Source organism: Psammomys obesus, unplaced genomic scaffold (genome assembly GCF_907164565.1).
Source record: "Psammomys obesus unplaced genomic scaffold, mPsaObe1.curated_primary_1811, whole genome shotgun sequence".
NCBI lineage: Eukaryota > Metazoa > Chordata > Mammalia > Rodentia > Muridae > Psammomys > Psammomys obesus.
The window spans coordinates 22,145,837-22,154,728 of record NW_026596034.1 but is presented as its reverse complement, the minus strand read 5'-3'; the positions used below and the strand labels follow the sequence as shown (position 1 = coordinate 22,154,728).

Sequence of the window (8,892 nt, the reverse complement as noted above, 5' to 3'; positions counted from 1 at the left end):
GCACAATGGGTACCTCGTTTGGCAGCTCTGTGGCCTCTAATAGCTGGTTTTTTGTTTTGTTTTGTTTTGTTTCTTCTTCCTCCTCCTCCTTTTTTAATTTCCTTCTGACTGAGGTGAGAAGCCCTCTCCCTATAGAGGATGTCATGGCCATGGGCTGTGACAAATCCATACCATCTGTGTGCATCGCTATAAATTCGTCTTTCCTCCAGCAGTGTGCCTGGGTGAATGCCAGAGGCTCAGCCCTTTGAGCTGAAGTTCCTCAGCTGAGAGACTCGGCCCAAACTGTCCTGTCCAGGGTGATAACTGTGGCCACAGGATACCTGATTCCATCTTGAACAGAACTGATCCCATCAGTGTACGGTACCTCTTCCACTTCTGTTAGGTCAGGTCCGATGGATTGGACCATATCAGTCAGTTCTAGGCAATTGTGGAGAGGTTCTGTTGGCTTATTGTCTAGCAACAGGATTGCTGGATTGATGACTGAAGTTTTATAGACCTAGATACGGGGTTGGTCTAGGAAAATTGCTTGATGACTATTTGGGTTTTGGACATTCATCTCACTGGAGCCTCCAGAATGTTTCCAAGTAATTCCATCAGAGAACAAAAAGAAACTCATTTTTTAAAAATTATTTTATTTGTATTAGCCTGTTTCCTGCATGTATGTCTAGGTACTATGTGTGCCTGGTGCCCTCAGAGGCCAGGAAAGAGTGTCAGATCTCCTGGATCTGGAATTAAAGACATTCATTAGCTGTCTGTGGATGTTGGAACTAGACTCAGAGAACCCTAGAACCCCAGAAGAGTCAGTCCTCTTAAACACTAAACCATCTCTGCAGCGCGACACACAGAAACTGTTAAGAGTCTAACAGAAAGTCTGTATTGCTGGCTGGCAACAGCATGGGACACTTACCTAAATCAGACAGATCCAAGACTCACTACTTTTTGCCTTTTTTGTGGAAAAACTACATTTTGTTTGACACTCTTTAGTTATAAGAACAATTATTGAGAACAAAACTACAGGAGAAAAAAAAAAACCCACAACAAACCAAGTATATTTAGAGACTTTCCAAGATTCTGGAACTGTGAATTAGGTTTTTGATGGATTATTAGGTCTTTGTTTCCATTTTGGCAGGTGTTAGGGTCTATTTCTGGGTTCCAAGGTTAAAATGGTGTCTCTGACCTGGGGCCTGTTACAATGTACAGACCATTCCTTAGGCGGAGGATCATGAACTAAGACTGAGTAAGCGAGTTGAGCAGTGGTAGACATACATTACTCCTTGGTTTTGTTGTTTTTATCTGTATGTTTTGTTTGTGTGCATGATTTGGAGTTATGAGCTATAAGGGTGCTGGGAACTGAACCCAGATCAGCAAGTGCTCTAACTGCTGTACTATTTCTCCAGCACCTTGTTTCCTGTTCTTGAGGTAGTATGACTTAATGTCTTCAAGTTTCACCTTGACTTACCCATAATGATGAACTGTAACTGGGAATTGTGAGCCGAATAAACTTCCTCCCTTAAGTTGTTTTTGTTGGGGTATTTTATCACACCAACAGAAAAAGAAACCAGGACACCTCACACACATAAATCCTGTGGTTCAATCCCTAGCAACAAAGAAAGAAAAGGGAAGTTGATTTTCTGGGCTTGCTTCCCAGCCTTAAAAGGTAAAGTTAATGTGCCCAATCATTGCAACTACGGAATGATAGCATGCATAAGTAGGGCTAAGCAAATAGGGTCACAGTCCTTCCATAAGCCTTGTTTGACTGGGTCTCCTGAACCCATAAAACTAGGGCTTTGTGCAGAAAGCTTTGTGCAGATACAAAAAATTATGCTAGTATCTACCATGAGGTAAGACCACAGAGACGATAATGATAGCAACTAGGATGCGACCAGTAGTCCACAAAATAAATAAATACATAAAAGTCAAGGTTGAGAAATACAAGATAAATGTTGGCACAAGATGAGTAACTGAATGTTAAAGAAACAAGGTAAACAAGCTTTGATTGGAGTGACTATGATAGTTAATGATACTACAAAAAGAAGCAGGTGGTAGCTAATGTTGGCTTTCTTGCTTGGATGGAAGGCTGTTCTGGGACACAAGAGCCCAGGACCACACAGTTATGAGGGGATAATATTTCCCAATGGAAGGATATCCTGAGACATAGGAGCCCAGGAAGCACACAGCTCTGGGGTGGGACAATGTCTCTAGGGAAGGGCATCCTACGACATGGGAGCCCAGGAACCACAGAGCTCTGAGAGGAGGCCTCCTCAGAAGAGGCACTGCAGCTCTCGGGAAGGTATCCCTAGCTGAGTTGAGGAGCTCAGGAGCCCCAACCCCACTCCACTTTTTTGCCTCTTCCCTTTTTAGATTCATTGCTTCTTGTCTTCTTCTGATAAGAGAGTCACACAAAGCAGCAACACTCATAAAAAAGATTTATTGGGAGGTTCCAGGGTGTGGAGGGACAAATCTAGGGCTGGCTGCCCCTGCACCTGGGAGAGGACAGCAGGGAACTGCGCAGACACAGTCTTTATATAGGATTTCTTAGGGGATGGAGCTTTTTAGGTCAGAAATTTCCAAGGTGAGGATTGGTGGGATTTCAAGTCCTGAGTTTGAGGGAGCTTAGGGATTGGTGGGGTTTTGTGCCTTGAGGGTTTATGAAGTTTCCCTGCTGCTTGAGTCAGCATGAATAGCCAGCCTTAAGTTAGTATAATAAGGTTTGCTGAAGGAACCAGAGTCATAGATCAAGGAGACATGTTCTTGAAAAGGGAATTTTCATTGGTCTATACATCAGGAAAACTCTTGGATGATGATAGTGAAAATCAATCACCAGCTATTTAAAAGCTCTAAAGGCCCTGAGTTAAAGTGTGCAGCGTAACACTGCATTTTCCTAAATCAGCATTACTAGAGAATGTTTCACTCAGTGGCATCTTATAGATGCTTTTGGTTTTGTTTGGCAGTGCTAAGGCTAAAATCCAGGTTCTCATATACACTAGGCAAATGCTCTGTCTCTAGGCTACACCGCAGTACCTACAATTTTTCCTTTTTTTTTTCTGTTTGTTTGTTTTTTGAGATAGGGTTTCTCTATGTAGCCCTGGCTGTTGTGGGACTTGTTCTGTAGACCGGGCTGGCTTCAAACTCAGAAATCCACCTGCCTCTACCTTCCAAGTGCTGGGATTAAAAGCATGTGTCACCACTACAAGCACCTACAATTTTTAAGGAGTTAATGTAGAGGAAGAAATGGGAAATCAGATTAGCACAAGGTAACTTTTGGTAGTCACAACTGGCTTTGTGTGCTAATGGCATGTACTGGGTAAAAGCCAAGGATATTGCTAACCATCCTATAGCAAACAGTTCTGCTCAACAATGGCTTCAAATGGCAGTAGTATCACTGCTGAAAAACCGTAATCTAGAGAATTACCTTCATCAAGAAATATAAAATGCATCTGCGTTTTAACTCTGATCTTCTCTGTCTCCAGTGGACAGGAGATAAAGGCCCATTTGAAGAGAAAGGTTCGAGGTTATTTCATTTCACTCTGGAACCTGCCCAGGTGCAACAGACAGTGGTGATGGTGGCCAGTCCTACAACTGGTAAAAGGGTCACAGAGCTCCCTTCAGGTCAGCAGGCATAGTCTGCCACCCCGGCCTGCTGTGGGATGAGGGCTGGGATCCTTCCCTTTTTGCAGCTGAGAAGTAACCAGGAGAGTCTTCCCACACAGAATAAACCCCAGTCACATTCTACAGAATCAATTTCGCACTAGGGTCTACCGGCTTCACCCTAACAGCTGTCTGGTAAAGGATGGCCGCATTACAAAATCTATTTCCTTGGAGGAACACAGGTTCCATAAGGAGTTAAAGGTAACCTGAGATCACAGTCTAAAAGAGAAATGACATTTAAGGAACAACCAAAGAACGCCCAGAGGAAGCGACACGGTGACACCTGAGCAAACAGGAAAACCAATCTTTCCGAGTCAAAAAATCTGACCAGTTGGAGATATCTGGGCTTCTACAGACATAGGTCGCTGTCCAGACCTTCCTTCAGTCCAGGAAAAACCTCAGAAGCATCTACATCCTTGATGCCAGTCGGCAAATAGGATCCAGTCCGACGCTGGACGCTCCCTAGCATCAATACCTCCACCGCAGAAATCAAGAAAGCAGCCGCCTCGCAGCCCGTTTCACAAGCGCCGCCCTAAGGCGCGAGCATGCGCAGCTCTCCATCCCGGCCCCTCCCCGCGGGGTCCCGCCCCCGTCACAGAGCATGCGCTGTCCTCCGGCCGCCCCGCCCCTCCCCACCAGAGCCCCCTGTTCCTTAGAAACCAGGCGGCGTGTTCCCGGTGTCGGTGCGCTGGATTCCGGCGCCCGCGCATCCGCGCTAGCCTCCCTCAAGGTGGACGGGCGGCCTCCGAAACCCGTCCGGATCCATGGTCTCGCGTGCGGCTCCGGGCGGGCGATGCCAGCGTGCCAGGTAAGAGGCAGCCGGCGGCGGGTGAGGGCGAAGGAGGGCATGGCGCGGCCGGGCGCGGGCGCTGGCCCGGCCTCTGCCGCCGCCCGGCTCCTGAGGTCGGAGGCGAGTATACGCGGGGCCCTGGCTAGGGGGGGGCTGTGCTGAAAGCCAGTATGTGCGCTGCACTGAGTACGAGGGTCGCCCCAAGCTCGTTTTCTCTACCTCAGAGGTAGGACCTGCACTTACGGACGCAGAATGTTGGATCCTGTAAGATCTTGAACCCAACCCATCCCTATACAGATGTGAACGCCTAGGCTGCCCCGCCCAGTGCGGAGCAGACCACCCCACCTGTGTAAGGATGGGCGCCTTGTGGATGAGGATTTGTGAGGTGTGGAAACTTCAGACAAAGGACTCGTCGCGTAGAATGAGATGGTTCTTTGAGGCAGCAAATATATAAGAAACTCGTGTTCAGGTAAAAGCTTGAAAAAGGAACATCCTATAAGCGTTTGGTTTACTCTACCAGCCCCAAGTGGTGCATCCTGGTCAGCCCTGGCCTACCTTTGTAGCTCTGGAAAAAAAACAAAACAAACAAACAAACAAACAAACAAAAAAAACCAAAAACTGATGGACTTGTGGAAACAAAAGATGAGATGAGGTGTTCCTGTCAAGGCTTTATTACACCTGAACGGTGGCGAAAGACGTGGCTGGGAGATGGGCATTGGTGAGTGGGTATGCAAACAGTTCACCTTCCAGGCTGCAGCCGGATCTAAAGAACTGGACAGAAATGTAAAGGTATAAAACTGCATTGGGTAGACAGCAAGGAAGGTATCTCACATTTATGTACATTGTTCTTAGTATCATGCTAAGGACAGAATACATGAGGAAGAATTCAAACCCAGCTGCGATAGTACCTTTTATGATCTGTGGACACAAAGACTCCTTCATGGAAGATCATTCAGTTGAAAGAAATGGCTCTTAAGCTAGAAAAAGAAGACACAACATTATTATGACACGGAGTGATACGAAAAAGATGATTAGGAGTAGGAGAAGCTAGATTCATTTGTTATAAGGAAACTCATTTCCTTCTGAAAAACTACACCAGACAACCCAAGAGTTTGAGGACACCCATTTTACAGAGAACAGGAGAAAAGTTAATGCTCTAGGGCTATGAACTTAGGACGTTCTTGGGGGCCAAGAAGTAGAGAGTTTTGTAGGCAATTCTGTTGGTAGGATCCCTATTTTATAAATGAAAATTCTGTTAAAAAGAAGGTTCTTATACCATGTGGTTATTTCACTTTTCCTGTGAAATTGTTACTCTGGATCTAATCCTTTACATATTCAATGTATTTATTGAGATTTGGCCTCAGACTCACTGCATCTTAGCAGAAGATGGCCCTAAACTTCTGATCCTCCTGCCTCCACCTCCCAAGTACTGAGAGTGTACCACCAATGTCTTGTTTTATAAGGCACTGAGACTTGTGCCCAGGGCCTTGTACATACTAGGCACTATATGAACTGAGCTACATCTGTACTCTTCCATTAAAAATAGTTTTTACATTTTATTTATTCTGTGTGCATGAATGTGGAGGTCAGGGGTAGCTAGTCCTACCATGTAGATCCTGGGGATGGAACTTCGGTGCCAGGCTTGGCAGCAGGTACTTTTACCTCATCAGCCACCTCACTGGCCTCTGTGTATGTGTGCACGTGTGTGTGTGTGTGTGTGTGTGTGTGTGTGTGTGTGTGTGTGTAAAGAAATTCAAGTTGGGTGAGGTTGGTACATGCTGCCTGTAATACTAGCACCCAGGAGATAGGCAGGAAGATGGCAAGTTCTAAGCCAGTCTGGGCTGCATATTAAGACCATGTATCAAAAACACAAAGTTGGGGTGGGGTAGAGATGGCTTAGTGGTTAAGAATACTTGATGTTCTTGCAGAGGATGGGTTGGTTTCCCAGCACCCACATGGTGGCTCACAATACCAATACATCCAGTTCCAGGGAGACTGACACTCTCTTCTGGCCTCCTCAGGCACAGACACCCATGCAGGCTAAACACTCCACATAATTTAAAATAAATCTAAAACAAAGGTTTTAAAAATAAACAAAACACACAAAGACCAGGTGTAGAGCATGCCTGCAGTCCCAAACGTTCAAGAGCCAGAGGCATGAAGATTGCTAAAAGTTCCAGGCCAGCCTGATCTTAGCAGTAAGAGTGGAAAGTAAAAAAACAACATCAACAAAGCTGTAGAAAACTCAGATGATATGACTTCTGTAGTAATTTATCTCTGATCGTGCACTCTTATCTCAAAAAAACAAAAAACAAAAACAAAACCATGCCATCAGGAATGGTGTCATATACCTTTAATTGCAGTACTCAGGAGTAAAAGGCCAACAGATCTTCGTAAATTTAAAGTTCCAGGACAACCAGTATCACATGTGTGGTTGAGAGAACCTGTCTCAGTAAAAACATACTCATGAGTTTTTCAGGTGTTTGTGTAGCACAAGACAGCCTGGAATTTTCGTAGACTCAGTTTCCCAAGTCAAGATTCATCATACCTAACATAAATAAGAATTTTTATTTTTATTATTTGATTGATTTGGTTTTTCAAGATGGGGTTTCCTTGAAGCTCTGTCCTGGACCTCACTCTGTAGACTAGGGTGGCCTCAAACTCAGAGATCCACCTGCCTCTGCCTCCTGAAGTGCTGGGATTAAAGACATGAGACACCACTGCCTGGCTATGATAGTAAGATTTTTTTTTTTTTAATTTGCATGCAGGTGCATGCCTGGTGCCATTGGAGACCAAAGAGAATGTCAGAACCCCAGAAATGGATTTATGCATGGTTCAAGGAGTAACAAATTTTCTTATCTGCTGAAATATGGCTCCATCCCCAAGTATGAGTTTTTTAAAAATATTTATTTTGGAAGGCTGGAGAAATGGCTCAGTGGTTAAGAGCACTGGCTGCTCATTCAGAGGACACAGGTCTGATTCCCAGCACCTATATGGCAGCCCACAACCATCTGTAACCATGGTTTTAGGGCATCCAACATCCTCTTCTGGCCTCTGTGGGTACACACACACACACACACACACACACACACACACACACACACATAGTGCACGTATGTACATGTAGGCAAAATACCCATGCCCATAAAATTTAAAATTATTGGAGCTAGAGAGATGGCTTAGCAGTTAGAAACTTTGCAAAATAACATTTTAAAAAGATTTCTATTAGCCAGGTGTGGTGGCGCACACCTGTAAACCCAGCACTCGGGGAGGCAGAGGCAGGTAGATCTCTGAGTTCGAGGCCAGCCTGGTCTACAAAGTGAGTCCAGGACAGCCAAGGCTACACATAGAAAACCTGTCTTGGAAAACAAAACAAAATAAACAAAACAAAAAAAAGAGAGAGAAAAATTTATATTTTGTGTGTGTATGTGTATGAGTGTTTCCCTACATGTATGTATTTTGCACCACATGTGTGCCTGGTGCCTGTGGAGGCCAGAAGAGGATGTCAGATCTCCTGGTTCTGGAGTTACAGATGGCTGTGAATTGCCATGTAGTTGCTGGGAACGGAACCCATGCCCTCTGCCGTAGCAGTCAGAACTTCCTACCTACGGGACATTGTTATGTTAGGGTTTGTGCTGCTTAGATGTGGCTGCATGGCGCTTCAGGTGCTTGTGTGCATTTTTTCTGCATACTGCAACCAGACACTTTTTCAGAGAAGAGTGGATGTATAGGAGACTCTTCAGGTGCTTGTGTGCATTTTTTCTGAATGCTGCAACCAGACACTTTTTCAGGGAAGAGTGGATGTATAGAAGACTCTACAGGTGCTTGTGTGCATTTTTTCTGCATACTGCAACCAGACACTTTTTCAGGGAAGAGTGGATGTATAGGAGACTCTACAGGTGTTTCTAAGTTACTATGGCAGTGAAACCTTTGACAAACAATTGCTTATCTCCCACTCCATTTTCAGGGTAAGTGAGGGCAGCTATCAAGTCTGACCTGCAGTAAAGTAATCACTAGTGTTTGACAGGTCAACTGCAAGGAACTCTTACCAGATAAGCCAGTAATACCGCAGAGTCTACTTTCACTGCACTGACTTTCTGGTTTTCCTGTATGAGAAATGAAGAGGGCATGCAGTGCCCTCTGATAAAATGAGTCTCAGAAAGGGGCGGGATGGGGGCACAAAATTAAAAGAGAAAGAATAAAGAAAACAGGGGAATCGGGTACTGCTAATTGGACAGGGGAAATGTCCTTTTTGCCTTTCAAGTTCTTGGAAATTCACTTGTGCAAATTCATAATGGGATGATTTTTAGGTAGAGCCACCAATGGAGCCAGAAAACATTTAGGAGAAATTGAATCAGAGCTTTTGGTATTGTTGAGAATTCGTATGTAGTATAATAAAAGGATTTCACTTGCCCTACATAAAGATTCAGTTTTGTCTTCTGTTTGTTTGTTTG

General features: G+C 44.8%; 1 protein-coding gene across 1 annotated transcript in view; it reads left to right on the top strand.

Annotated features, from left to right (window-relative positions):
- Positions 1-4,279: 4,279 nt before the first annotated feature.
- Positions 4,280-8,892, top strand: part of Gfod2 (glucose-fructose oxidoreductase domain containing 2) — a 36,701-nt gene continuing 32,088 nt past the window's right edge. Inside the window, exon 1 of the mRNA XM_055621457.1 lies at positions 4,280-4,456. The gene's annotated coding sequence lies outside the window, so the exon portion shown is untranslated. The remainder of the gene's footprint in view (positions 4,457-8,892) is intronic.